Source organism: Podarcis erhardii, assembly GCF_964252035.2.
Source record: "Podarcis erhardii genome assembly, chromosome: 4".
In the NCBI taxonomy this organism is placed as follows: Eukaryota; Metazoa; Chordata; class Lepidosauria; order Squamata; family Lacertidae; genus Podarcis; species Podarcis erhardii.
This window is the reverse complement of record NC_138508.1, coordinates 46,105,481-46,132,862: the sequence shown is the minus strand read 5'-3', so window position 1 is coordinate 46,132,862 and position 27,382 is coordinate 46,105,481. Positions and strand designations below refer to the sequence as shown.

The 27,382-nt window shown below is 40.1% G+C and overlaps 2 long non-coding RNA genes across 2 annotated transcripts in view; one reads left to right on the top strand and one right to left on the bottom strand.

Annotated features, from left to right (window-relative positions):
* The window catches only part of LOC309340034, an 85,138-nt gene that overhangs the window by 8,658 nt on the left and 49,098 nt on the right, over window positions 1-27,382 (bottom strand). The window lies entirely within an intron of this gene.
* Window positions 10,132-15,612, top strand: LOC309340212. Its single transcript, XR_014155861.1, has 5 exons — window positions 10,132-10,407; window positions 11,447-11,567; window positions 12,545-12,633; window positions 13,759-13,879; window positions 15,438-15,612. It is a non-coding gene; the product is annotated as an uncharacterized lncRNA (long non-coding RNA).

Below are 27,382 nucleotides of genomic sequence, written 5' to 3'. Positions count from 1 at the left end.
CACCCAACCCAACATGATAATCACTTTTCACTGGCTTGGATCCCAGTGAAAGTTTCACTTGTGTGAGTAGAAGGGCTACTCTGTTCATAGTAGCGACTGAAATCTAGTAGAATGAGTGCAAAGGGGGTGCAAAGGCAATTTTTGCATATCCCCCCCCCCACATCTCATGCTCCCTCTTATGATGTTCTGGAAGGCCCTCAATCTTCCAAGGCAGATTGTGAGGAGGCACAAGTGACTGTAGGGAGAACGAAGAATTAGTAAATATCACCCCCCACCACTTCCTTCAGTATCAGCAGAACTCTGGATCAAACCCATTACCTCATTTCCTGTAAAAATGATACCTTTGAATAACTATGTTCTTTTTTAAAAAAAATATTATTTGTAATAATAATGTTCCAGATGCCTTCAAGGGAGTGAGTCCATTCATAACTGTCTCTTGAACTGCCTCACTGCTGAGGGCAACTGAAGCACCATCACAAAACTGAAAGGGTGAAAACAGATATTGCAGCAACCTGTGATTTTTACATAGGGGGAAAAAACCCAATTGCATCTGTTCCCTATGGACAGCAGCAAGGAAAGGTGTTCTAGCACCAGCAAGCAGTAAACCAATAGCCTTTGTATGACCTGCTCCCTCTTTGCATGCTTGAAAATTCCACCTGAGGGCGCATTCCAATGAAGGGTATATATTATATTAGTTTTCCTAATTATAATGCTAGTACTTCTGTCCTGTTTTCTAATGTTCCCTTCACATAGCAGAATATATTGTATTAGGGAGCTATGGCTTTTTCACCGATACACCAGCATGTCATACTAAATTTCATTCACACCAGCGAACATCCTTCAACAATGTTGCTACTTTCCCAGCCTTTCTGCACATACTTGATTCCCCCATGAAAACACCTGGAAAGAACTATATTCTCATATACCACCTCAGATTTTGTCACTTTACTCCCACGATTTTCCAGGTGAATAGGACTAAAAATACCCCCCCCCCCCCGGAATCAAATAACATGGAAATGAGTTCTAGATATTTGCTTCTTTCCATTAGTTTTCTGAAAGTGACATTTACGTAATGTGAAAGTTAAAATATAATGTGAAAATTAAGTTTGGGAAACATTGGGGGGTGGGGAATGAAATAAAGGTCCATGTCAATGCTGCTGAACAATATCAATTTGGGCTATACTCAGAATTTGCATAGAGGAGGCATCAAAATATAGTTTTTATATAGTTAGAGAGAAAGAGAGAGAGAGAGAGAGTGTGTGTTTTTGGTGCCATAGTTTCCTCTGGCTACTTTTACTTAGATACATTTCTCTGCTCTGTATTTTTTGTGAGTTATTATTTGTTAAAATTGCATCCTTCCTTTCCACCAAATGATGCTCCTTTCTTCTTTGGATTGATCACATACAGGCAATCTTCTGCAATGGTGCTTTATATGGCATAATAGGGAGCTGCAGTTTGGTACACCATCTTCCTCATGCAATCAGGTGCCCTTCCTCTTATATACTTCAGATGCACGCTCTCCCTGCTTTCTCAGCTGAAGACACTGGATATTGTTATTGTGGCACGAACTTTCATGGAACAGAAAAGTGTCAATAGTTTTAGGATTCATAGAGCAGTGACGGACCTCCGCGGATAGCACATGCTTTTAAAAAATTTATTTTATACTGAAGTACTCAGGAGAGAAATTCAAGGAGATGATTGGCTGCTCTTGGGGATTCAGACTTCTAAAAGCACAGCGGGATAAATTGACAGTATCCCAGCATGTCTCTGATCAGTTTCAGCAGCATCTCAATAGATTCAAAGAGCATTCTTCTTTTGCCAGACCAATTGGCTTTTTGAAGTACTGATAGCAAGTTGGGAATTGCTGGAGTTGAAGGAGAAGGACATATTTAGAGCTTAAGGAAATGAAATAGTATTTTTCATGAGGAATAAATCATCATCGCCCAAAGTAGATGTTTCATTAGTTGTTAGCAAAGGTCAATAAGATAAAATAGCCTTGTAAATATGAACTGTTGAATGTAAAATTTGATCCTACTAGGAGCTTAATTTGGTAATGTGAAATGAATGGCTGCACCTATAGCCATTTATAAGAGTGATTTATATAGAGAGAGAGAGATTTCAGTCTGCTGTTTTAATTAGTATCAGAAATATTTCACCACAGATTCTAAGATTCTATGAGTTGTAGAAATGTAAGAGAAAGGAAGGATTGTGGAGAAGATTATTAGAATACTTAAGTTGGTGTGGCAATGCTCTCTTGATGGTAAAAGATGCGTGAAGTTCATGTTAGATCAAACTTGCCACAGGGTTGCTTTGACTGCAACCCTCTAGTATTTTAAAGAGGTACAAGATCCTAAAGTAATATTACTGAAAGGTTGTAATACTTCAGAAACAGCTCTGTGCTCATTTGCCCTTAATATGCAGAATATACTCCTCTACTGAAGGACATTACTAAATATGCCACATACCCTATGTCCATACATTTGAATGCAGTTTAAAATGATGAGCCTCCTTATTCTTGCCTATTGCTCATTCCAAGAACCTTTAAATTACTGCTGATGGTGTCAATCTTAACCTCATCAGTCTGCATTGTTCCTTAAGAGCATGTGATCGGTCCATTGACATATCTGTCTATATCAAAAACAAGGATGGCTTTGCCTGGATAAGGAATTTTAATCTAGTGCAGATAACCATGCAAGTATATTTGCTAGATTTTTTATTTTTATTTTTTGCATAGGATTTGTTTATTCAGTAGGAAAGAGAGAAGCCATATCAGATACCTACTATAAAGTCGGAGGGGGATATCTTTCTGCATTTCTGATTCAGAACCTCTTATTGACTTTTTGGAGGTTAGGGTTTGGAGGCAGGTGTCAGAAAGGTTTACCTGAGAGACTTCATTTCTCCAGATCATGGTTTTGTTTTTTGTTTTTTTCTCCTTGTGCTTTTTTCTGTGTAGTGTATGCATTTTAAATAACAAAAGAGGCATAGTTTAAATGATCCAGCATTGTAAATGCTGACCTCTTACCTATAATGTTGCAAATGGGGATTCCTTTCAGAGTGAAATAATGTTGTTCAAGCCAAAGAATGCCAAGGCATTCTGACCTGCAATACCTCTGCCATTCCAACACTACCTTCCTTTTAATTAAACTGCCACTCATTGCAAATTAGGTACTAAAGTCAGACTAACACAGTCTTTCACTTTTGATCTAATTAGGATTTGAATGTAGATGTCCACTGGTGAAGCACTAATGCATCAACCCATCAGGGGCCCTGTAACCAGTACTCCGATAAAAAGTCTTCATTTCTGCCAGGTTCCTATTGACCTATATAAAATTAGATCTGAGTTATGCATCCGATTCCTAACCTCTATTAACCCATCCTGGGGAAAGATAGACACCAATATGCAGAGAGATGGCTGACATTCATTGAGCCTGACAATGTGAAAAAAACAACAACCTATGTTACAGAGATGTTTTCTAAGGGCTTGGACACTTTTATTAGCAATATGCCACCCATCTGTTTCAATAAGGCATGGTGTTGGTGGCAACATACACACGCAGCAGATAAAGATAGTGATGCCATTAGAAAATCCATAAAATGCTGAAGTCATATGCCACTGAGAGTGCAATTTAATAGTTTTCAAGAAAAATAATTACTTGCTGTAGAAGTGAAAATTAAGAGAAAGGGCATCTTGTAGAAGAATTAATATCTGTGTGTCATGGCTGCTCGCTACATGGGATTTTGTTGCTACTGATACTACTTACCTATGGCAATGTAAAATACCCTTAAGATTAGTTTTCTGAAATTCATTAATGGACCAAATATTTGGTTCTTCTTTATCTAAAAATTCACAATAGAAATAAATTGTTGCAAATATGCTTACTCCCATTTCCGGTCAGTGCCCAATAAATGGCTTATCATCATCATCATCATCATCATCATCATCACCACTGAGTACTGTTTCTGTCTGATTTGAAGGATATTTAGAAAAGCCATCACAGTATTCAGTGTTCACAAAATGAAATGATCCACAATTGTACTTGTAAATGCTGACATCTTTCCTATAAGGTAGGAAAGACTTAATACATGATACCCATAGCTAAAAACAACATAGCAAAAAAATAAGTAAAGTAAATAAGTAAGTAAAGTAAGTAAATAAGTAAAAATAAGTAAAGATTGATTACAATATGCATTATAATAGAATTGAATTGTGGTTACATTATATAACTTGTGCTGTGTCCAAACTAAGAATATTGTGAAAAATATCTAGGGTCTTAGTCAACTACAAGTTTAACATGATTCAACAGCTAATGCTATTCTAGACTGCATCGACAAAAGTATAGTGTCCAGATCAAGTGAAGTGGAAACCAAACCTTTGCAAGGAATGGTTGAGGGGATTGGGTATGTTTAGCCTGGAAAAGAGGAGGCTGAGAGGAGATATGATAGCCATCTTGAAATATCTAAAGGGTTGTCCCATGGAAGATGAAGCAAGTTTGTTTTCTCCTGCTCCAGAGGCTAGGACCTGAACCAATGATTTCAAGATAAAAGAAAAGAGATTCTGACTAAACATCAGGAATAACTTTTTGACAGCGAGAGCTGTTCAATTCTCCTTCCTTGGAGGTTTTTAAGCAGAGGTTGGATAGTCATCTGTCATGGATGTTTTAGTTAAGATTCCTGCATTGCAGGGGGTTGGACTAGATGGCCCTTGGCATCCCTACCATTCTACTAGTCTATGACCTAATTCAAAAAATGGAATAAAAACAGGTGAATCTGCACACTAGAATCCACCTCTTTTAGGCAAGATACAATGCTATTCCCCACACTTTTTCTAGGATTTGGGGAAGGCATTGCATTAATACAATTAATGCCATCTCTGTTTTGTCCTTGATTTGAACAGTTTAAGATACAAAGGGAAAAACGCTGTTTGCAATGTTTGTATGCATGCTCAAAGAACTGACAGTGTGGGACTGAAATGAAACAGACTCATAGATGCTCTTGTTGTTCTTATTTGGATGACATTTATGGACTGTTTTCAAAAGTTCTTTGAACAACATGTTTTCTGAAAATTGTGTGATTTTTATTTTTTTCCATTATGGCAGCAGGACTGTGGGAGGTGTAAAGATACCACAGTTTTCACTGGGTGCCCATATGTTTTTTTATTCTTGCTAAGCCATAGTTTGGCTTAGTGGTATGTGCAAACCAGGCCTTATTCATCAGATTACAGTTGCATTTAAAGAAGGTGACCTCAGTAAGTAACCAAGAATGACTGAGATGTGCATTTTGTGAATTGACATAATTTTGATGCAACAGTTAAGCCAGAAAAAAAGAAATGTATACCCTTCCTTTACAGGAATATTCCAAACCCATTCTGCTTATGTAAGAAGCATAAGATACATATTTACTATTAAATAAAACAGGTCTGTTATCCATAAAATTACTTGAATTAGTTCAAAAATTCTATTCTTAAATTAGTAAAAGCAGCAGAGCATAATATGCTGACACAGAAAATGCTTTAAAAAGGATAGACAGTTGCAAAGTGGCTGTCAACTTAATATTTCACTTGGAAGAATTAAATCCTTATGTGTGTATATCTGCTGAAGGATTATGATTTATTCTCAATTTCAAGAGGGCATTAAGGTTACTCATGGTCTAGAATTGATGTCAGTGGTGATAATATCCAAAATTATATTCAAAGTGTTCTATCATTTCCTATCATAAGCCGATTGAAACTCATTAATGTTCTTCTTTCTCACAAGACACAGCTGGGCAAGAGGGATGCCCAGAAGACTCTTAACAGCAGAAATATCTGCATCATTAACAGAGGAATAAGTCTTCATAGTTTCTTGGAACATTCTAACTGGAAAATGAGAAAAGGAAAATCACAATATGTTTTCTGTAACCCAGTTGGGATATATTTTGCAGAAACTTTGAATATGTTCAGTAACTTAAACAGAGTTCTAAAGAAATTGTGGTCATTTTAACACAAGACAAGACAGTCGTATTTATGTGACTGTGTCCCCAGGTTTATCACTCTCAAGATTTCATGCAGAGACTAAGGATAAGTTACTGAGCTATAGTTCTCAGAGTGGTTTAACCGTCCATCCCTATTCCAATGGAACTCTGTGAAGGTCTGTGAGGGTAATAGGTAAAGGTAAAGGGACCCCTGACCATTAGGTCCAGTTGTGACCGACTCTGGGGTTGTGGCGCTCATCTTGCTTTATTGGCCAAGGGAGCCGACGTACAGCTTCTGGGTCATGTGGCCAGCATGACTAAGCCGCTTCTGGCGAACCAGAGCAGCGCATGGAAACACCCTTTACCTTCCCACCAGAGTGGTACCTATTTATCTACTTGCACTTTGAGGTGCTTTCGAACTGCTAGGTTGGCAGGAGCAGGGACCGAGCAACAGGAGCTCACCCCGTCGTGGGGATTCGAACCACCGACCTTCTGATCGGCAAGTCCTAGGCTCTGTGGTTTAACTCACAGCGCCACCCGCGTCCCGTGAGGGTAACAGGGGTCTCATAAAACTCTGCCCATCTCAAGCCTCCATTATGCCCACATTACACAGCCTGAATGCAGCCTTTCATATCATCAATGAATAAAATGACTCAGCTGGTCTGCCTAATGGGTGGCTTGAATGCTGTCCTTGGAAAAAACACACATCATGCAGCATGGACTTCTGACTTGTCACTTTATAATGCTTATAGCCTTTATCTTGATAAAATTTTATTCATTGCTGACTCCTTATCTCATGTTGCTGTTTGAAACAAGAGGAAGACGGCAGGTTTTCATGGTGTTTTCAGGGATTTGAAAGTTCCAGTGTGTCTCATAAAAATATCCTATACGCAGGTGCATTCAAAGGTGCTTCTAACTTGTGACAAGAGATTGTGCCCATGGCATATGCACTAAAACAATTTCAAGTATCGATATAATTCAATTTTGTGTTAAACAGGATTGAATTATTGATTAGTTTAGTATAGAATTTCTACAAAGAATGAGATTCCTTAGACAACTGTTATTAAAGCAACATCTATCTTTTCTTTCTATGAATATTTCTTCTGTAGGACTGCCACTGTCCCAGAGGGGGAAATGTTTATGTGCATGGTTTGCATTGATTTAAATATGTTCCATTACAACCTTAAATCAGTTCTGGTCTAGAGTTTTAAATAAGCTGAAAAATTGAAATGTCTGGGAAGGTAGGAAATCAGCAAACAGAACTTGTATGGCCAAAAAGGAAAGGAAAAGAAAGTAAACAAAAAGGTTTGGTTAAAAGCAGCATTTTTTCTCTGTTGACAATGAACTGTTAACAGGTGTTACACTTTTTCCAGTTGCAATATACTTCTAAGTTCTAAGCAGTTTGCTGTGATTTCTTCATTTTTCCACATGGATATTTACTTCAGAAATTCTAGCCAAAAGGAGTAAAGAGCTGAGTAAATAAGAGAACAGGCAACAATCCTATATGCTTACCTGGAATAGTTCAGTTGGTAGAGCACGAGACACTTAATCTCAGGGTGGTGGGTTTGAATGCCACGTTGGGCAAAAAGATTCCTGCATTGCAGGGGGTTGGACTAGATGATTCTTGTGGTTTCTTCCAACTCTACAATTCTATGATTCTATGAATTAAGCCCCATAAAACTCAATAGAACTTACTTCTGAATAAACCTTAACTAGTGCTACATATGCCTCTCCTGGATTATGCACATCAGATAATATCTGGTAATCCTAAATTTTACTTCAACCTCCAGCTGTTTTCTTTGGTACTTGTACTGCTAACAGACTTTATAGATACTCAACTGATACATGTTCTAAATCTGATTTTACTCATACGGGAGCCGAGGATGAAAGCCATTTAAGGGTCAAGGTCAGAGATTATTTGTGGCAAAATGAAGATTAAAATCCAATCAAGGGCAGCTAGAAATAGCTACCTGGTTACAGTGCCTTCCAGGAGCATAGTTTAACCCTTTTATGTATATCCATTGCTTTGTGCATGTATGAAAATAATATATAACTATGTCTGACCACAGCTTGGCTCTTGAATATTTTCAAAACATTACTTACAGAGCAGATAAAGGTTTATATATAAAACACCACAATTCTGTCAGATTATCCGCCGAGTTAACCATGGTAGTTTCAAAAACATTTAAAACTCAAGAGAAAAAACAACACCTAAAATTCTGGATACTTTAAGAGCTCCTGTCTTATGATATTTCTTGGACAAGTGAGAACAAAATCCTCATGTACCACATTTGTTTTGAAGGACAAACTGTGTTTTCACTCCCCTCATGGGAGCAGTATTAGAGGCTACAGGGAAAGAGAACCATTATGGCACCGGGTCTGATCCCTTTGTATATGTCTGATGGACTTGCAGCTTCCCCTCTGGTAGAGGTGCCTCGCTTCAGGTATCCACATGACAGGTGATATTTTGCTTTGCTTTCAGAAGATGAGCTTCCTAGCGCATCCTGGAACCATTTCTGGAAACACTTTGGGACCATCATACAGGTAGTACTGAATTTGGTCACCCCAGCCACCTCCCAATCTTATATAAGAGAAATTGAGTCATTTTCCTGTTTTTTGCCAAGACGACATTCACCTCTTACAGTTGAACAATGATATTTGGCTGACTGATATCCAGAATTGCCTGCAGAGGTTGTTGCAGGCATAGTAGGTTAGGCGGTAAGTCAAACAGTGAAGCTGCCTGTTTTTTGTGGCAGGGAAGGTCACTAGCTTACAGGAGTCTTAGGGTGGCACTTCAAGAACTCACCACAGTTCAGGGAGCCAGGAGTGGCTGCCACATACCCAGGCTGCTGGCAGGTATAAGGTGCAACCTGTGCCATATTGGAGCTAAGAGTTTAGTGACTCCCTCCTGGATTCTGAACAGGAAAGCTGGGAGAGGTATAGGCAAGGAGACAGGCTGCCTGATAGGCATATCCTTGCCTGATCCTATGTCAAACATGATACACTTGTAATCAATAAAGCTGTATCCATGTTTAACTCAAAGTGTGTCTTCATATATTCATTGAATTCCAGAGCATCACGCTTAGGTGGTACATGATGAAATATCATTCTAACCAGGACCTGTACTTCATGAATCACATTCATATCTGTTCAGAAATTCAAGAATCAATGTGAATGTTTATTTCTTTAAGTGATACAACATTACACACACAAGAACTGTATATAAAAGAGCAAAGACTGTGTAACTTTCAACTTAATGATCTGACAGATCTGTCACTAAGCCATTTGGTTTGAAAGGAAAGCAATACAGCAATCAGAACTGTATCTGACAAGAGACATGAAGTGTGTGTACATATATATATATATATATATATATATATATATATATATAACATACATAGCTCTAAAAACACCAGAATATGAAATAACTAGTTTATGTGGCCTGTGACATTACCATGTGATGAGCTCCTGTCTCAATACCTCCTCATTTTATGACTGGAGGGGTCTTAGCTCTAAAGTATTTATTGTCTGGAAGCAAACTAAAGAATTTAATCTGTCAAAGTGTATACAAGTATCTCTTATCTTTCTCCATAAGTACTTCAAAACATTACAAATCCTATTTGAGATATATGCTACAAATGAAAGTTCAGGTTCAGGCCGAATTTATTCTTTCATAAAACAAAATGTGAGAAAAGCCATTTTTTACACAGAGTTGCATCTAAAAGTTGCCATCCACATAGGGATGAACAAATCTGTCAATTTTTGTTATCTCAGTTTCTCATATTTCCACTCTGAAATTCAGTTTTCCACATTTCCACAGCAATTTGCTAATTAAAAAAAAATCCTCATGAAAATTCACCAGCATTTTTGTGCAATGGGAAGCAGCCCAAGGTGGGTCAGGGTGAAGAACTATGAATTGGGTCAATGGTGAGGACCAATGAACAAGACAGGCGATGGGACAAACCAGGAGTTAGGACCATAGAGCAAGGCATGACTAGAGGAGAAACCAGGATGCTGGGCCAAAGAGCAATCAGAACTATAGAAACACTGTAGGTGACCTTGTTGCTCAGGCAAGGCTTAGCTAGAACATGAAGTTCTATACTGCTTCCTGTCCAGAAGGATCCAATGATCAGTCTGGGTGGGTAGAGCCACTCTGAAAGGCTCCCGCTGGAGTTGGGTGCCAGCTGCAGTTCAGTGATCTGCCACACAGGGAAGACAGATCTCACTGCTTGGGGAAGTTGGAACAAAAGTAGCAATATTTTAAGCACTCCGACAAAAAATAAACCATTTCTTTATCCAGAAAAGAGACACTTCCTTTTTCATGGGTCTGCCTAAAAAAATATCTTCTTTGATAATTTTATTTCTTCACATAATTCTTTATAGAACACTTTATATATTACACGATCCTCCCCTGAAGACCTTGCAGCCTAAATTTTATCTGTGGAGGAGATGAGAAAGGTAAGGAAAAGGGGCAGAGGAACACATCTGTGTTTTCAAAACCTAACATTTCAGAGGGACTTCATTTGCATTTTAGTTAGTGCTATATGTTGTGATCTGAATACGAAGGTAATTTTGAGCATCCATATGTGTTGCACTGCAAGTACAACTGGCGTAAATACTTTTTAAAGCTGCAACGCATTGTAGCTTCCCAGTACACAGAATAATATCTAGGTAAGTGATAATCAAACATGATATACTACACTGAGTTACTATAATTTCACACACACAAATGGCTTTTGTTTCTTAATCTCTGGATATGCTATTGCTTAGTGTCCTGAGTCTGTAGTCATTTTTAAAATATATTCCTAATAAATTAGCACTCCATAATTTTTTTTCTTAATTATACTTTGAACACTGTTTTAAACTAGCTCTCGTGTAGTAAAGCTGCACCATATATGTAAATGTCCAATTTTCTGCAGTAGCAGAACAAGGGAGCTCAAAAGTCTTCATTCCCTTTGCCATGAAAACTCAGAGGGTGTAGATTTTCATTTCATTATTACCGTGCAACCTTCATATGCCATGGGAGTCCTGAACTGTGAATTTAATACTGGTTGGATGAGTAGTGAAGTTATCATGAATTTTCATGACTAGTTCTTAAGCCCAGTTCCCTGGAGGACAAGAGGCTAATGTACTGGTAAAGTAGTGGAGCAAAGAGTTATGCTAAAAGCTAACTTTCTGCTATAATATTTTGTAGAGCTTATATTCCCACCCCCACGATGGAGCTGAAATGTTTTCTTTGGGTTTCACAAAGGAACACTCGCCATTATGAAAGCATTTTAATGTTTTGAGCCTCCCTTGGCTAGAAGATATATGTGCTGGCACTCTCAGATGCTGATTTTGACATGTTACAAGTTTAACTAGTACCTAGCCATACTGCAATTAAGATGGGAAAATCCACAGAGTAAGAGAAGGATATGTGAAAGTAGAAGCAGTTTGTTTTGCTTGGTTGTAATTTACATCAAATTCATTACATTGTGTGCTTTCTTTGTCATTCTAGGATAACGCCAAATAATAGATACAGTTTTCCTGTCCATTGTTTCTAAGCTGTTCCTTGATTTTGTATACATTGCTGAAGAAGTAATAGGCAACCTTTATGGCATATTGGACCACTTTTACAGGTACCTCTGCACAATTACCTCCGTGTGTGTGTGTGTGTGTGTGTGTGTGTGTGTGTGTATATATATATATATATATATATATATATATATATATGTTTCTGTCTTGACAATTTCTCCAAATAGACTCAAGGCAGCTAATGAACAGCTGTTAGCAGCTGGTGGGACTGCATTGCTCACCTTCCTGTTGTTGCTTCAGAGGAGGATGCAGTGAGTTGTACGGAGGCTGCTGAGAGAGCAGACATGTTTGTACTAGCTCCGTGTACAGTGTACAGTCTGTGAATAAAGTAGAATGCTAGTCTACTTTCAGACTGTCTCTTTCTTCTGCTGAGATGCAAGGGGGAAGTGAGTGTGCATCTCTCAAAAGGGAAGTGTCGCTTATCACTGGTCTCTGTGGACTGAGCGAAGACCAGCCAGAGGCAGACCACAGGAGAGAGGCCCCGGTGCCTGGGAAGAGGAGTCAGCCTTTCCTGAGGGGGCTGATCGCCCCACCTGCACTGCCTCACACACCACTACTATGAACAATAATAAAAACAGAATAAAACAAAGCTTTAAAAGTTTAATATATGCTCAGCTCAAAAAGCTACCAATATCCAACCAATTTAACAAATTTCAGCTGCACAAGCATAACATAACTGCCAGCAAACTTTTCACAATCAACAAACTGTCTTTTTTTTTTAAAGCCGGTCTTTGTCAGACATCTGAATCAGTATAGTAATAAGGTGGATGCCCCAGCAGAAAAGGTCCTACCTTCAACTGACACAAGTTTTGCCTCCTAAGGTCAAGGGTTTTGGAGCAGTGCTTCAGAGGATTATCAGTGTGTGTGGAGGAGCACACAGGAAATGGCCTTTTAAAAAGTACTGAGGTCCTAGGGTAACCAGCTTCTTTTTCCTTCGAAAATTGTTGTTCCATAATCCTGACTTGTGAGCCTCCTTTGTATGCCTTAGGTTTTTGTCACTCTCCCTCTCTGTCTTTTTCAGGGAAGACTTCCAAAATTGTACTTGGAATACAGATGTGTCATTCGGACATGGTAATGGAAAATCCAGAAAATAGCAAGAAATTAGACTGAGTTGAGTAATCCAGTTTAATAAATTCATGCATTAAGATCTTTTAAGGCATGACATGGGTGTAGCCAGGCTTTTTGTTGGGAGGGGGGAAGGCCTTTTGTTGGGTGGGGGCAGAACTCCAGTTAGCTATGTATTTTTATTAAATTGGGGGGCAGCTGCTATGCCCATGAGGCCTGACATCATATTTGTGACTATTTTAGATTTGAACCTAAAATATTGTAAAAGACATGCTATTTATAGCACTGTCGGATGAAATTTAAAATGAATATAGAAATTAAACTATGGGTGTGAAATTCTGAAATTAACTCACAGTGGCTTTTCTGAACTGTTTTTTAAAATGTCCCAAATAGAATGAAGTGAGCATCATTTTATAATAAGAAGTATACTGTAATATGATCATATTCCTACAAAATATGTTAGCTATCTTATCTTTCTTCCCACCCCCCATCCCATGATCCTTGGGAACATCAAGTTATTAAGGAAGGCATTCAGAGAATTGTCATCATCCTAATAATATTTAAATCTGTTGGGTTTCTTGAGTGCAGCCCCATTTTTTGTAGTTTCAGGGAGTAGGGGAGAAAGGTTGAGGTTCACAGTGTAAATTCTTCCATATTGCAGGACAAGAAACGACTATTTCATTTCCTTGTTTCCAAGTTAGCAAATAGCTCTGAGTGAAATTAGCATGTGGCATTAAGCCTTCTAGCCTAGGCTGCTGTGCCTAGTGTAATAGCAGAAAGTCTTGAATCTGCCAGCCCTGTGTGAGTGAGCTCTGTGCCTCGATCATTGGTCTTGTAATGGCAGGAAATGGGACATTGCACACCAGTGTGCTTCATTTGTCTCCTGCATGCTGGGATTGATCTGGCTGTGTGCTTCATTTCCACAAGCATATGAAAAAGCCTTCCATTTTCTAGGACCATAAATCTATCTAGAGGTTCTGTATCTTGTTGCTGATAAGGAAGACCCTGTAGGCAATATTTGAACACAAGCAAGTTATTTGTTTATTCATATCTTACAGCTTTTGTCTTGTCTCTCTTCTCTCTGTTTCCTTTGTTCTACACACACACACACACACACACACACACACACACACACACACACACAAACACCCATTCCCTTTTTCCTACTAGGGCTTCCTAGGGACAAATGCCTGAAAGAAAAACTGGAAAGAGTTGCAGCTCTAAGGATACAACCAGAGGGTTTCAGTGCTGCTGTGTGAAATAACGTGGTTCCAAACCACCAACTGAGAAGGCAAGCTGAATTTTTTTTAGCAACAGGTTTCCTCTCAATTCCCCAAAGCTTCCATTTCCCTAAGTGATAAAAATGTATAGAGCCAACAGAGGGGCTGAAATGGGGAAGATACAAAATATAATTACTGCAGCAATGAGGCTGTCAAGTTGCTAACTTCAGGAATGTTTTCTTTTTGTCACTATCACATAACCATTTCAAACCATCATGAGAAATAAGAACAAGTCTTAAATCTTAAACACAGTGGTGCAGAGTCTTCAAAGGTCCATTTTGCAATGCCCTCAGAATGACGGGAAGTGCTATTTTTAGTTGGCATATTATCCAGCGGAATTATCCATTCATCAGCTTGAAATAGTTGGGGAGAGGGGAGGAATCACTTTGCGTGTGATGTAAAGAAAATCTTTTTTTCATATTGGTAAAAAGCTTCAGCGAGCCTCCTGAGATGGATTAAATGTCTCAATCTATTAAGCAAAATGGCATTTAAAGTGATGAATACCAAATGAGACCGGGAAAAATCAGACACACACACAAAAAAACCCCTACAAATCCATCTCTGAGATTACTGACACACCTTCTACAGCTCCAGAGAGTATTATGAGTTCAACTTAGGCTTTCACCAATGCTTGAGTCATTTGGGATGTCGAACAACATTTGCAATTTAGAATAGCTACAACATTGATCTAACTTTTACTGGATGAAATGGTTCTCAGGAACTGAGTACCAGTCCCTCACAGTGCTCAAAGCCCACTTTTAATTAAACATCAGAGGCTGTAATCTGCCCAGGACTCTGCAGAGGCCTCTGGCATCACCTCTATGTAGTGGGTCACCAAAGTGCCATCTCCCAGGAGCAGTCCTATCCCCATGCCTCACTTCCATGCTGGTTCTTTCACCTCACCCTGCTCAGAGCCCGAGGCCCGGGTACATACAGGTCACAACAGATTACACAAATGGTGTATGCACTGCATTCGAACTTATTTACCAAGGATCCAGAAAAGCTGTTTAAGTTGGGCTTGGTCTAGTGTGCCTTGCTGGAAAATGCGTTCTATCTATCCATCTCACTTCTGAAGAAGAATTGCATCCTTAAAGTAATGGGAATTTTCAATATAGAAGCTGGAAAATGGTCACTTCCTTAGGAACTGGAAAATCTTTTAAAAATGTACATTCAAAATAAAACAGCCTGGCCATAAAACCAGGACGGGAAGGCTGTATGAAGATAAACTAAAAATCCCTGTTCCTTGGGATCCCATTTCTGTTTGTGTTTAAAATATAGCCATGTGTGTCAGCTGTGAATAGCATGTAAAATCCAGAGGCTGTCATAGCCATGGGCTGCAAAATCTTGCATGCCCACCGGAAAGTTACAGGAAAGGCATTCTCTTCACATCAAATGCTAGGCGTGAATAGATACTTTCATTCCCATCTATAATACATTGAATAACAGGAATTCTGATAGAGGGGATGTAGCTAATGCTCATTGTGAAATGTATAGGCCAGCTTCTCCAATGCACAGTGTATTCACAGGCAGAAGAAAGATAATTGAATCTGCCTTTCCTCCCCTGTGCAGGTTTTTGTGTGAGTGAAGAAGGCTGTATTGCAAGCAGAAACTCCTACTATGTGAGCAAATGGGTGCAAGCATTGTGCTTAATTCTTCATTACCTTCTGATTGTGGCATTAGCTAGAATCTTAACCTAATCTTCTGGCAGCCTGGCCACAACACTAATAAAGATTGATATTTGACATTTGTGGTGTGCTCTCCCTATTGACTGCTCATTATTCTGGTATGCTAAATAACACAGTTGCTCACACACCATTTCTTAAAGGGGGCTATTGTTAACTGCTTATGCTATTTTTACCAGCTTGCTTTCCCCCTCCTCTCTTCAAGCCTATATACTCCTGAGTGCTGACATTTAAATCTTTCTATAGTTCAGCACATCCTATCTGCCCGATCATTTCTCAGATCCTGCAGTCCCCCTAGACTCTATCTCGGCTCTTTTGTTCTCAGTCAGCAGGTCTCTGATGTGTTACTAAAGCTGGAATAAAATATCAGGAGGATAGCGTTTGCTTCTTGATGAACATGTCTGCAGCCATAATAAGTTCAAAATGACTCCCTGCCCTACATTCCATCATGACATCTACAGTCCACTAAGAGCAATACCTTGAAGCTGTGCTGTGCATGACAAGGACACATCTGACGGTACTTGTGGTAACTACTTACTGGTTCAGTAATACTTTTTCACCTGAACCTCAGCCTCAGCTGGTGACAACCAGTGAGCATACTGCTAAACTGTGGACTTCATGGATAGGAAAAGGGAGTGTGCTTAGTGGTTAGAGTTGGACAAAGGAATGTAGAGTCCAAATCTCCACTCAGTGAAGAAGCTCACTGGATGCTCTGAGGCCTCATGTACAACACCCTAGGCTCATTGGAGAATGGGTGGCCCTAGCTGTGACTTTAAAATGGAAGGTGAGAGCAAGCTCACTTATCAAGAAGTTGTTGGTCAGGACACTTCCAGCACATTTTGTCTCATATATATGATTCCACTACAGGTAGAGACTTACTTGTTTTTAAATTGAAAGCTGGGAATCTAGGTCCAAAGATGCACTAGGCAATAGGTCCAGAATGCAGACAAAACCTAGAAACTGGGTCAAATTGCACTTTGAAAAAAGAGAGTCTGGGTTCCCCACTAACCAAATCAAAGTAATGACCATGCCACCTTGGTGCTGTGCTGAGAAAGCAAGTGAGCAACTATAATGTAAACTTTTCCGGTTGCTTGAGATAGAAGGGCATAGAATCTCGATAATATGCCTCAAGCCTAGTTTCAAAACCTGGTTTATTACAGCTCTATACAGTTCTTCTGTGCAATCTGTATTATGGTCTCTTTTGGGATGTGAGCCAAGTTAGCAATGCTTGAAACCTTCACTGCCTCAGCCTTCTGAAGTGTTGCTGCTGGCTCAAGCAGTAAGACACTTAATTTAATTAGAAGAGTCTGCCATAGTTGAAACTGCTGAATATACTATTTTTCCAGTGGAGCCAAGGTAAATCTAATTTATTAGAAGTTTTAAACTGTGTTGTATCATTGTTACTGTGCTCTTTGGCTCTCAGCAGCTGCATCATTGAATGAAATGTCCAAGTCCCACTGAAAGCAGTATTTCATCTTTCCGACCTGCATGTACTGCTAATGTGCTTGGCATCTTTTCTTCTGCTGAAGTGATGGTGTACATTGCATTATTCTCCTCCTGCATGGTGACGTGATTTTCCACCTGTGGAACCATGCCACGTTACTGGTTTATGGGACATTTGTAGATGCACTAGTGTCTTTTTGTGATGCAGTTATGAGGAGGCATAGTAGTCCTGCAGTTTGTAGCAGTCCTTATTGGTGCCCAGTACATGGTTGCATGGGGAATTGTTTGTTCAGGTTGACATCCCATTGAGAGCTGAGTTGTTGTTTTTGAATTTCAGCCAGTATGTGAACTGTTTCACATCAGCACCCTGTTCTCACAGTGGCCAACCTGATGCCCATGGGAAACTGGCTAGCAGGACCCAAGCACAATAACACTGTGGCTTCCACCAACTGGTATTCAGAAACATCCTGCACAGTCTGCAACACATAGCAAGGGACTGTGAGACATAGGGCAGGGAGCTGAAGAAACTTGGGGCACAGGTAGTCTTTTCATTGCTCCTTCCTGTTGAAGGTTGTGGCCCAAGGAGAGGAAAATACTTGAGGTAAATCACTGACTGCGCAGGTGGTGTCGTCAGGAAGGATTTGGATTATTAGATCACGGTCTCTGCTTTTTTGAGGTAGGACTTCTGGCAAGACATGGACTGCACCTCAGCAATGAAATGCTGACTGATTGACAGTTATGGGGGTGGCAGAGAAATTAGAAAATAGAGTGAGGAATGGGAATACAATATCCCTGAGGAAGTGAGTTGACTTGAGGAGGAACACAGTGGCTCCACACTTCAACATTTTCTTGCAAGTGTCCCAGGAAATTCAGGATAATTACACCGGTTACACAGATTAAATTCTGGCTTTCTTTTTTCAGTGGAACTTCCACTATTTTTTAAGGTCCATATTTTGGCTTGCTTTGTGCTATGCACTGTGACTACTTCAGAAATTGTAATGAATGAAGCTAAAACATGATGTTTTGTCCATCACACAAGAATACCTTATTCAAATACTCTACCTGCCATGGGATGCTCATCTTTTCCTGTTATTATCTTACAAAGGTGGCTGGACTTTTTCTCTCAGCACAGTGTGAACTCATCAGTGGATAAGCTTATTACAGATAATCTTATTTACTTTACTGCCTCTCTCCAGAATAATCCTGTTATAGTTCTCTCAAGGGCTTATCACCTTGAATCCATCATGCCACCATCATTGCATAGGTATACAAAAACCTGTATATATAGCACAACGGGCAAGCGGTATTGTTGTTTAACATTCATTCTGTCATTTCTAAAGAGAACTATATAAGGAGACGGCAACTTGGATAGCTTTAAAAGCAGATTAGGCAAATTCATGGAGAATAAGGCTACCAATGACTATAGGATATGCTCCTTCTCCACAGTCAGGCTGTATATGTCTGAATACCAGTTGCTGGAAATCCCAGGGTGGGAGAGTACTCTTATGTTCAGGTCCTGCTTGCAGGTTTCACACGGACACCTTGTTGGGCACTAGGAGAGCAGGAGACTGGACTAGATGGGCCATTGGCCTGAGCCAACCCGCTCGTCTCATGTTCCTTTGTTCTTTATGACATTAATTTACCTGAACTGTTTGCCTTGGTACCCGTACGACAAGCATTCTATTAATATGAATTTCCCCTTTCAACTGAGCTCCTATTCAGGTGGGTGTGTTCCATGCCTCCTTAATGCATTTGCAAAAGTTAACTTTAAAAAAGTAGTATCCATAAGATCTTGGTACAGGAATGCGTATTGCAGTAGAGACATGCATGGTGGGATGGAGCTGCCCTCCTGACACCACAAGCCCTGCAGCTTACCTGGAAAGGACTGGGGTGGGACAGGGTGATGGTGATGTTCCAGCTGCAGGGGCATCCATTGTGGTGTTCCTGCCAGCCTTCCCATGCAGCCAGGACCTCACTGCTGCCCTGCCTCACCTCACCCATATCTAAGTATCAGGATAAGCAACAGGGTGTTGCAGGAGCCCTTGAAAGAATTACAGTTCCCATGGTCCCATAGGACCTTGAATTCTTGCATGCTGCTATTCAGTGTATCAGGACAATGAAACAGGTGACAGGGAAGGGACAAAACTCACTTCTTACTTCTCTCCTTCCCTAGTGCACTGCTGCAGTTACTGCCACCTGCCAGGTAAGGAAAGCAAAGGCATGGGGTGTTTAGAAAGTGGGGCCTGTCGCAGAAAGCATTGGTGACACGTGGAAATGGAGGAGAAAAGGCATCAAGCCGGTGAAGAATCTGGGGGCTTTAAAAGGTAAGTGAGTGTATAGGGTGGAATCTACACACATGTTAAAAACATTGTGAAAATGCTTTTTTAAAAAACCACCGTTTTGAAAAATGCCTTGAATTTGCTATAGCTCCCCGTTGCCCTCTGGTGTCACGATTGTATATTGCACTTTACAACACATTCAAAACATTTTATTTGCAGCTGTATAGTTGAGCGTCTCAACTTGAGCCCCAGGATTGGTTTAGGCTTATTAAACTGATATACTGTTTCCTACTACCCAAGGTCCATTCTCTTATTCCCTTAAAAATCTTGTGAAGGGAGTTGCATAGGCAGTATTTCATGTGATGCTGTTAGTTGAAATATGGCCCTACCATTTAAAAGTACTGTTCTTTTCTCATAGACCATGTTTAGTTTGGGACATGTATTGTAAACCACTGGAAACAAACAAACAAGAAAGAAATCCCTCTTTTTCTCCAACCCATTTTTATATGGTTTTCTCAAAAAAGTTACATATAAAACTCATTTAAGAGTCAGCATGGGCACATTACTTAAGACACAAATTCTCATTCATATATGGAGTGCATTAACTATATTAAAATAGTCTTTTAAGGTATTGCTCGGTTAAAAAAAAACACCTGACAGCAGGAATAAACAAATCTTCAGCACTTTAATTTAATTTAATTGTAGCAAAAATGCTGTATTAGCTGCTGATCCATTGAGAAACATTGAGCCAGAAGGAAATATGGCCATTCAGTAAAAACCTGGGCAGTTTCCTGCTAAGTTCTGACACCCAACATATATACATCAAACAACCACTAATTTATTAGGCCATTCATTAAGAACTATAACAACTTAAAGAGAGTGGCAATTGTATGCTCTAAAGTTTTTTGTGTGTGATGTAATAAATAAAACCACAGAAGGAAATTCATCTAATAAAAATTGGCTCCATATTCCTGCTTCCTAAAGAAGGTGCTCTCTTAAGTATTGCCAACCATTTTTCTTTGTTTCTCTCTAGTCATTAAAAAAAATGGACATTTACAAGTCAAGCAACATTATGCACTCCATGAAATAAATCACTTCCCCTCCTGACTGCATGCTGTGTTGGCATAAAACTTGCACACTGTACAAACAGGTAAAAGTAAGTCTTTCAAGTGCCTTTCGTGGGCATCTTTTGCAGCGCTGAAAAATGCTTCCCTTGTTTGGATTTTTTTCTGCATTCCATTCAACAAGTCATGTAGATTGCCCTCATTCTCTTTCACTCTTAATTAATTGAATTTGTTCTCTGCAATGTTATTTTGGGATCATCTTGCTTACTACATGGTCCTGATTTCATGTGATTTCCTTTGTTAACTGATGTACAAAGCATCGTTGTGAGTGATATGGTTATATACCCAGCTTTGATTGGCTTTATAACATCATGACACTATCCAATTGACTGTAGGAACCCTTCCTGACTACTCCAGGAAGAGAAATGCTACTTCCCCTTTCCCAGTGGGATCCCTCCACTGGATCAAAAGCCTTTTGGGGTCACTAGGCAAAGTCTGAATCCAACTCATATGACCCAAGCAGTTTTTGGGTCTGCTGAGGTTTTGGACACTAGCAATGGAGTCTAGTGATAATATTTTGTAGGTAGACCTTCATCTTGGTATTTGTCAAGGCAGGAGCTGGGAGCTGGGGAGCAATAACTCACAAGGTATCAGTTAAGTTAACTCTTTATCCAAGGAAACAAAACAGCTCAGGCCTTGTGAACACAGCAACTATTCCCAGCAAGTCTTGCCCTAGAAAGTGTGAATTGGGTGAGTTTAACTTTAAATGCAGACTTAATCAAATTTATACCCCATGCCTACTTGTGAGGCTATAACTGAAGCAATGGATAGATGAAAGATAAGCAGACTTTGCAGTAAGAAACTAGACTGTAAGGCCTAAGAATCATAGCTCAAATTCTCTTACCTTATGTATAGAATATTTAGATAATAATTTGTAAGTATCATTATGTGAAAGGGGCACATTTAAATGAGAATTCTTATCTTTCTTGTGCTCAAGGGTCAGTTGCTAGCAATTTTGCCACATCTTATGAAATATCTTACTGTATTGATTTAAAGCCTTGATTACAACAACCATATCCTCAAGTAGAAAAATCTTTTTTTTTTTATTGTGTTTTCCTCGGAGGACAAGTAACAATTATTTTGAAGATTTATATCTTTGGTAAGAGCACCTTGCCAAGAGAATTTTTTTTAAAAGGAAACCTCTCCATTGCTAAATTGATGTTTACAACCTTTCTACTCTATTCACTTCTAGATTTAAAAAATGGTCTTTGAAAACCATAAATTAGCTGAAGAAAAAGATGCACTTTTCTGTGAGTAGGTCATAATTTTTACTTAAATTTGCATTAATAATTTCTGCAGATCTGTTTCTAATATTGAAGAAACCTTTTTACAGTGTTATTTATGAGTTGGTAAATAAATACCAATGACTTTTACCCACACTGATCTCCAGAATGTGAAAGCAAGGAGGAAACACACAGTTGTGTCCATGAATGTGTGCAAGAGTTTCTTCTTCAAAACCCTGACTCCAATCCATTGCCATTTTGAATTTGTCCAGTTGTATTTTATCTCTACAACAAATGTAAACTTATATTCATTACACATTTCATTTAACACTAATAGAAAATGCCTCTCTTCATGTTATATCTTTTCCCCCACAACAACAACACCCCAAAGTAGTTTTGACTGCCCCCCTTCCATTTTTCAAGCTCGGGTGCTCTTCCTCTCTCTCTTTGCTCCTTCCATTCTCAAATTGCATTGCTCGGCTTGAGCAATCTGTAGTTTGCTGTTAAATCCAAACTGGCAAACTATGGCTTGTGCAAACAGAATATGCCTGTAAAATGAAAACTAATATTTGATGCCACAGTACATTCTTCATGGGTGAGTTGCCTTCAATAATAGAACTGGTTGCCTAGAAAGATAATGGAGTTGTCTTTCCAGATGCTTATGAAAGGGTTAGTCATTACCATGAGTGACTTCAGCTTTATGGTGGTGTATCTTATGCAGGTTTGGGCTAGATAAAGCTCTGGGTTCCTTTCAACTCTTACGGTTTTTACAACACAAGGAGTACCTGAATTATGCATGTATTTTTATCATGTGTTTTCTCTCTAGCATGCTTTGAAAAATAGAAGTGGATAGACTTTTTATATCACTTTGCATATAAAGACAGCTTCTGGAAAATCGTGTCCTCCCTAAAAGTGGGCACGTGTTGCAGTGAGACCTGGAGACTGACCTCCTGTGTTGTGGGTGCGTAAATTAGACAGCCACAACACCCGATTGGTAGGTCCCTCAATGTTGGGTTTAATCTGGCCAATGGGGCGCAGTACAAACAGATTGAGGGACCTATATATACCCATGCACGTGACCCAGAGTTTCCTCTTTTGGCTCGTGCATTGGGAACACCCGCCCACCTATCCCTATTTTTAGGGCATTTTGCGATTGACCTTGCTATGCCGTCGTGTGTCGTCTGTCGTTGCGACAAGGGCACGGCAGGAATTTCCCCCACTTGGCTGATTGGCTGTTGCCATTTGGGTTTCGCCTGCCGTGTAGCAAATCGTCACAACTTGTAAGGTTGAGGATAGGCACTGGTTCAGGTGATAGGGATGGGATAACAGTCTTGCCATCCCTATGTGAAGGGTATTCCGTTAAAGGAATCCAGGGACTCAACTGATTTGGTCAACCCCTGTGAGGGGGTTGTGCCCATGCCTGAGTCCAGGCGAGAATCTGGGTGGTAAACAGAGTCTGTTCCTGGCTTTTCACCTTCCCAGGTGTTCACCCTTGGCTGACCTATGCTGCTGCCCTGGGTCAGTGCTGCCTGCAAGGGTGCAGGAAGCTAGTCGAACCAGGGCCTATGCAACCACTCACTTTTCTGTAAAATTGTGGCCTAAATTCTGCCAAAAACCAGAACTAAAATTTGAGTCAAATGTGTCTTTATTTAGGGGGGAGGTCTCTGGGTCTGAACATGCAAAATGTGCAACTTGCAGAAATATATTTTATAGCCCCTGTCTTTAGGTTTACCATGGAAAAATCTTCAGAATATGCTTGATGATGATAGATGAGAGAAATTATGTTCTAATGATACTGTTTCTAAATCATAATTTATAAAATTTAGAAGTTACCACAGCAATTGAACCATCCATCTGATGCATACTCATTTGACCTTTCTTCATATTTGCAAAATGTGTGCACCTTTCAGATTTTCATCTTTTTATACTCTTCATATCTTATTCTTTGAAAAGTTGCTTACATAAATCATTCTTCTTGGGTTTAGTCATCATACAGAAGACACAAGCAATTTTATGGCAATCTAATCCTATTTTGCAAGAATATGGAAGGCAGGTATCTTTGAAATCTGCCTGACCTCATTTAATTTGCCTCATATCAAATTTGACCTAATCAAACCTCCTTTATGCAACTAAGTATCAAACTGCTGCTCTTAATAGATGTTCACATCATGTGCATATTTGAAGCTGTTGTTTGATCTCGAAAGCTCTGCACTTTCTAATTTTGAGTCTTCCAGTCAAGTAATTGCATTATGAACTGCATAAGTAAATGGGAAATTCCTGCTTAGCACATGAAAAATGATTACCTATGGTCAATCTGTGGCCAATTTTAATTGACATTGTGAAATCAAGGATCCAGGTAGATCGTAACAGATCAACATTAAGGTTAAATGGTGAAGAACCTTGGTTCCTCATCCAATTTCAAGACTCTGCCCACTACCTAATCACTACCTAATACTTTCAAAACTTCAATAAAACTAAGATAAACATAATACTCACAGCTGTTTTTCTAAGAAGTTAAAACTTAGCAAGCATATCATATTATTCAGTCTAAAAATAATTATATTCTCTTTCCCCCACTGAATCTGGCATCTTAATGTTAGGAAAAAACAGCCCCTCAATTTGCAATGAATTATTTTATTTGAGGTTGACAATGATGAAACGGAAGGGCTCACGCTACAAATTCTGTGCCTCCATTTGTCTTTGTTGATAAAGAGAGCACTGTCAGACGCTAGGGAGGTCAGGCTCACAGCAAATTTAATGTGACTGTTTATCTGTGCATTGAATAAGTTTGCACAGAAATGATAAATGCAGACATCACCATGACTTCTCTTAGCATCGTAACTTAAGAAGAAAGAAGGTTACATCCTAGCATTTCTTGATTACATCCCCACCCACTCTGAGCCTGGTTTTGGCAGGGGAGGGCACTGTATAAATAAATATTATTATTATTATTATTATTATTATTATTATTATTATTATTAACTTTCAAATATAGTATTTCCTGTTCAACACATTGTCAATAACCTCACTTCAAAATCCTACAGTGCTGAATTCTGCAAACAACACAGAAGTATTATGTGATTCCATTTTGTCAAAATCTTGATGAGCTTGAGGATAATTATGGTTGAAACAAATTTGCCTGTAGAGATTCAGTGCTACTGGTGCTGACACCACCTCTGCCACTCCCAAATCCATATGCTCTCCCTCCAGTGATTTGCTGCCAGAACCACGTATGTGCTTCATGATTTATGTGCCTACAATTCAAGACTGGGTAGGAGGGTGACTGTATTATTACATGCTGCTTTGCTGTTTAGTGAGCACTGAGGCACACACACAAAGCGTGTTCTCCTTTTCAAGGAGAGCACGTGTTGCGGTGGGTTCTACTGAGCCACCCCTTTGTTGCCAGGCAGGTTCTCCATGATGGCCTGGGGGCAGCAATTGGTTTGCTGGGTTGCTGGGGGAAAAGTTATGTTGCAATTTTGGTGGGAGGGGTAAAATGTTTAAATACTCTGCATGCAGCTTGGGACTTTCTCTTTGCTGTGTGCAACAGATCACCCGCCCTAGAGTAAGGGGTTGTTGCGTTGACCTTGCTATGCCTGTCTTGGGGTCGTCTGCCTTCGAGCAGGGGCCTGGTAGGAATTTTTCCATCTGGCAAATTGGCCAGCCGGGTGGTTTTTGCCTACTGCATAGCAAATTGTCACAACTTGTAAGGTTGCGGTTAGGCATTGGTTATAAATCTGGTGGAGGAGGGGTTAGGATAGGCTGGGCCTGCCCCTCCATGGTTGCTGCGGAAAGGGAATTCCGTTAAAGGAATCCTGGGGCTTGCCATCTTTTCGTCCAATCCCTGGAATGGGACTAGGGCCGGCAAGCCTTGGGGGAGCTTGCGGGTAAGAATTGAGGGCCTGTGACTCAGCTTCAATTCTCCCCCGACTTGTTTACTTGTTTTCCCACACTGGCTTTCAGTGGTGCCCGGAAGTCAGTTCTGTCCCCAGGCAGGGGGGGGGGGCACAGATAGTCTTAACCAATGCCTAAACAACCACTCACGGTTTGTAATTGAATAAAGTTGTGGCCAAAATCATGCCAAAAATTACGTGTCTGCTGTGAGTTATTTGGGGGGTGGATTGGGGACCTCGACACACAATCACTATTGCAGCCCAATTACAGACAATAGTGTGTGTGCAGTCCAGTAACAAAAACTTGCCTAGTGCATCTGAGAAGTGGGCACACAGCAGGTGTGCAATGACAATAAGAATAGTAATAATCAGGGCTTTTTTTTCCAGGTGGAACTCACCAGAACTCAGTTCCAGCACCTCCCAGGTGGGTGCCATTGCCATTCTAAGAGAACAAGGGAGTTGCAGCACCTCTTTTTCTAGAAATATAGCACTGGTAATACAGTGGTGGGACGCGGGTGGCACTGTGGGTTAAACCACAGGACCTAGGACTTGCCGATCAGAAGATCAGCGGTTCGAATCCCCGCGACGGGGTGAGCTCCCGTTGTCCGGTCCCTGCTCCTGCCAACCTAGCAGTTCGAAAGCACGTCAAAGTGCAAGTAGATTAATAGGTACCACTCCAGCAGGAAGGTAAACGGCATTTCCGTGTGCTGCTCTGGTTCGCCAGAAGCGGCTTAGTCATGCTGGCCACATGACCCGGAAGCTGTACGCCGGCTCCCTTGGCCAATAAAGTGAGATGAGCACCGCAACCCCAGAGTCGGTCATGACTGGACCTAATGGTCAGGGGTCCCTTTGCTTCAGGATGAAAACTTTGCTTCAGGATGAGAATAGAAATCGTGCGGCGGCAGCGCGGCAGCAGTGGGAGGCCCCATTAGCTAAAGTGGTGCTTCAGGTTAAGAACAGTTTCAGGTTAAGAACGGACCTCTGGAACGAATTAAGTTCTTAACCCGAGGTACCACTGTAATAGACTGATGAGGCTGATGACAATAGATTGATGAGAAGTGAAACAAAAAATACTCAGCACATACTCCAAGCTATAATAATTTACAATGCTAAGTAAAAAATAAATTTAAAGCACTCTCTCAAATCAATTTTAAAAGTCTCTTATGCACATCTCTCAGACCTGAAATGATTTCTAAAGGGAAGGGGCTAACTCTGTACTCTAAATTAAGACAAAATGAAAGAGTGGCAAGAAAACAAAATCAAACAGGATGAAAAGAAGAATGACTAGATAATGAATAACTGGAAATAAAACACTAAATGGAAAAGAATGACAATAAAAGAGAATGACAGAAAATATGATTGGACAGGAAGTTCATCAGAATTGGTGCTCACCCGAACTCTTTCTATAACATGCTATTCTGGAGAAGCAACTTGCAAAAGACCAAGGAATATTATTATTTCCATGAACATCCCATCCCCAAAGCACTGGGATTCAACAGCCCTTTGAAATCATTCACTCTTATTACAAGCTACACCTGTCAATCACAATGATGCTATCCATCCCACCACTCCCATGAGGTGCTTTGGGAGGTTCCTGCTTTGACTCAGGTTGCTTTTTTACTACACAGTGGATGGCTCTGTGGTCTAAACCACTGAGCCTCTTGGGCCTGCCACTCAGAAGGTTGGCAGTTTAAAACCTCGCAACAGGATGAGCTCCCGTTGCTCTGTCCCAGCTCCTGCCAACCTAGCAGTTCAAAAGCATGCCAGTGCAAGTAGATAAATAGGTACCGCTGTGATGGGAAGGTAAATGGCATTTCCATGTGCTCTGGTTTCCGCCACAGTGTTCTGTTGTGCCAGAAGTGGTATAGTC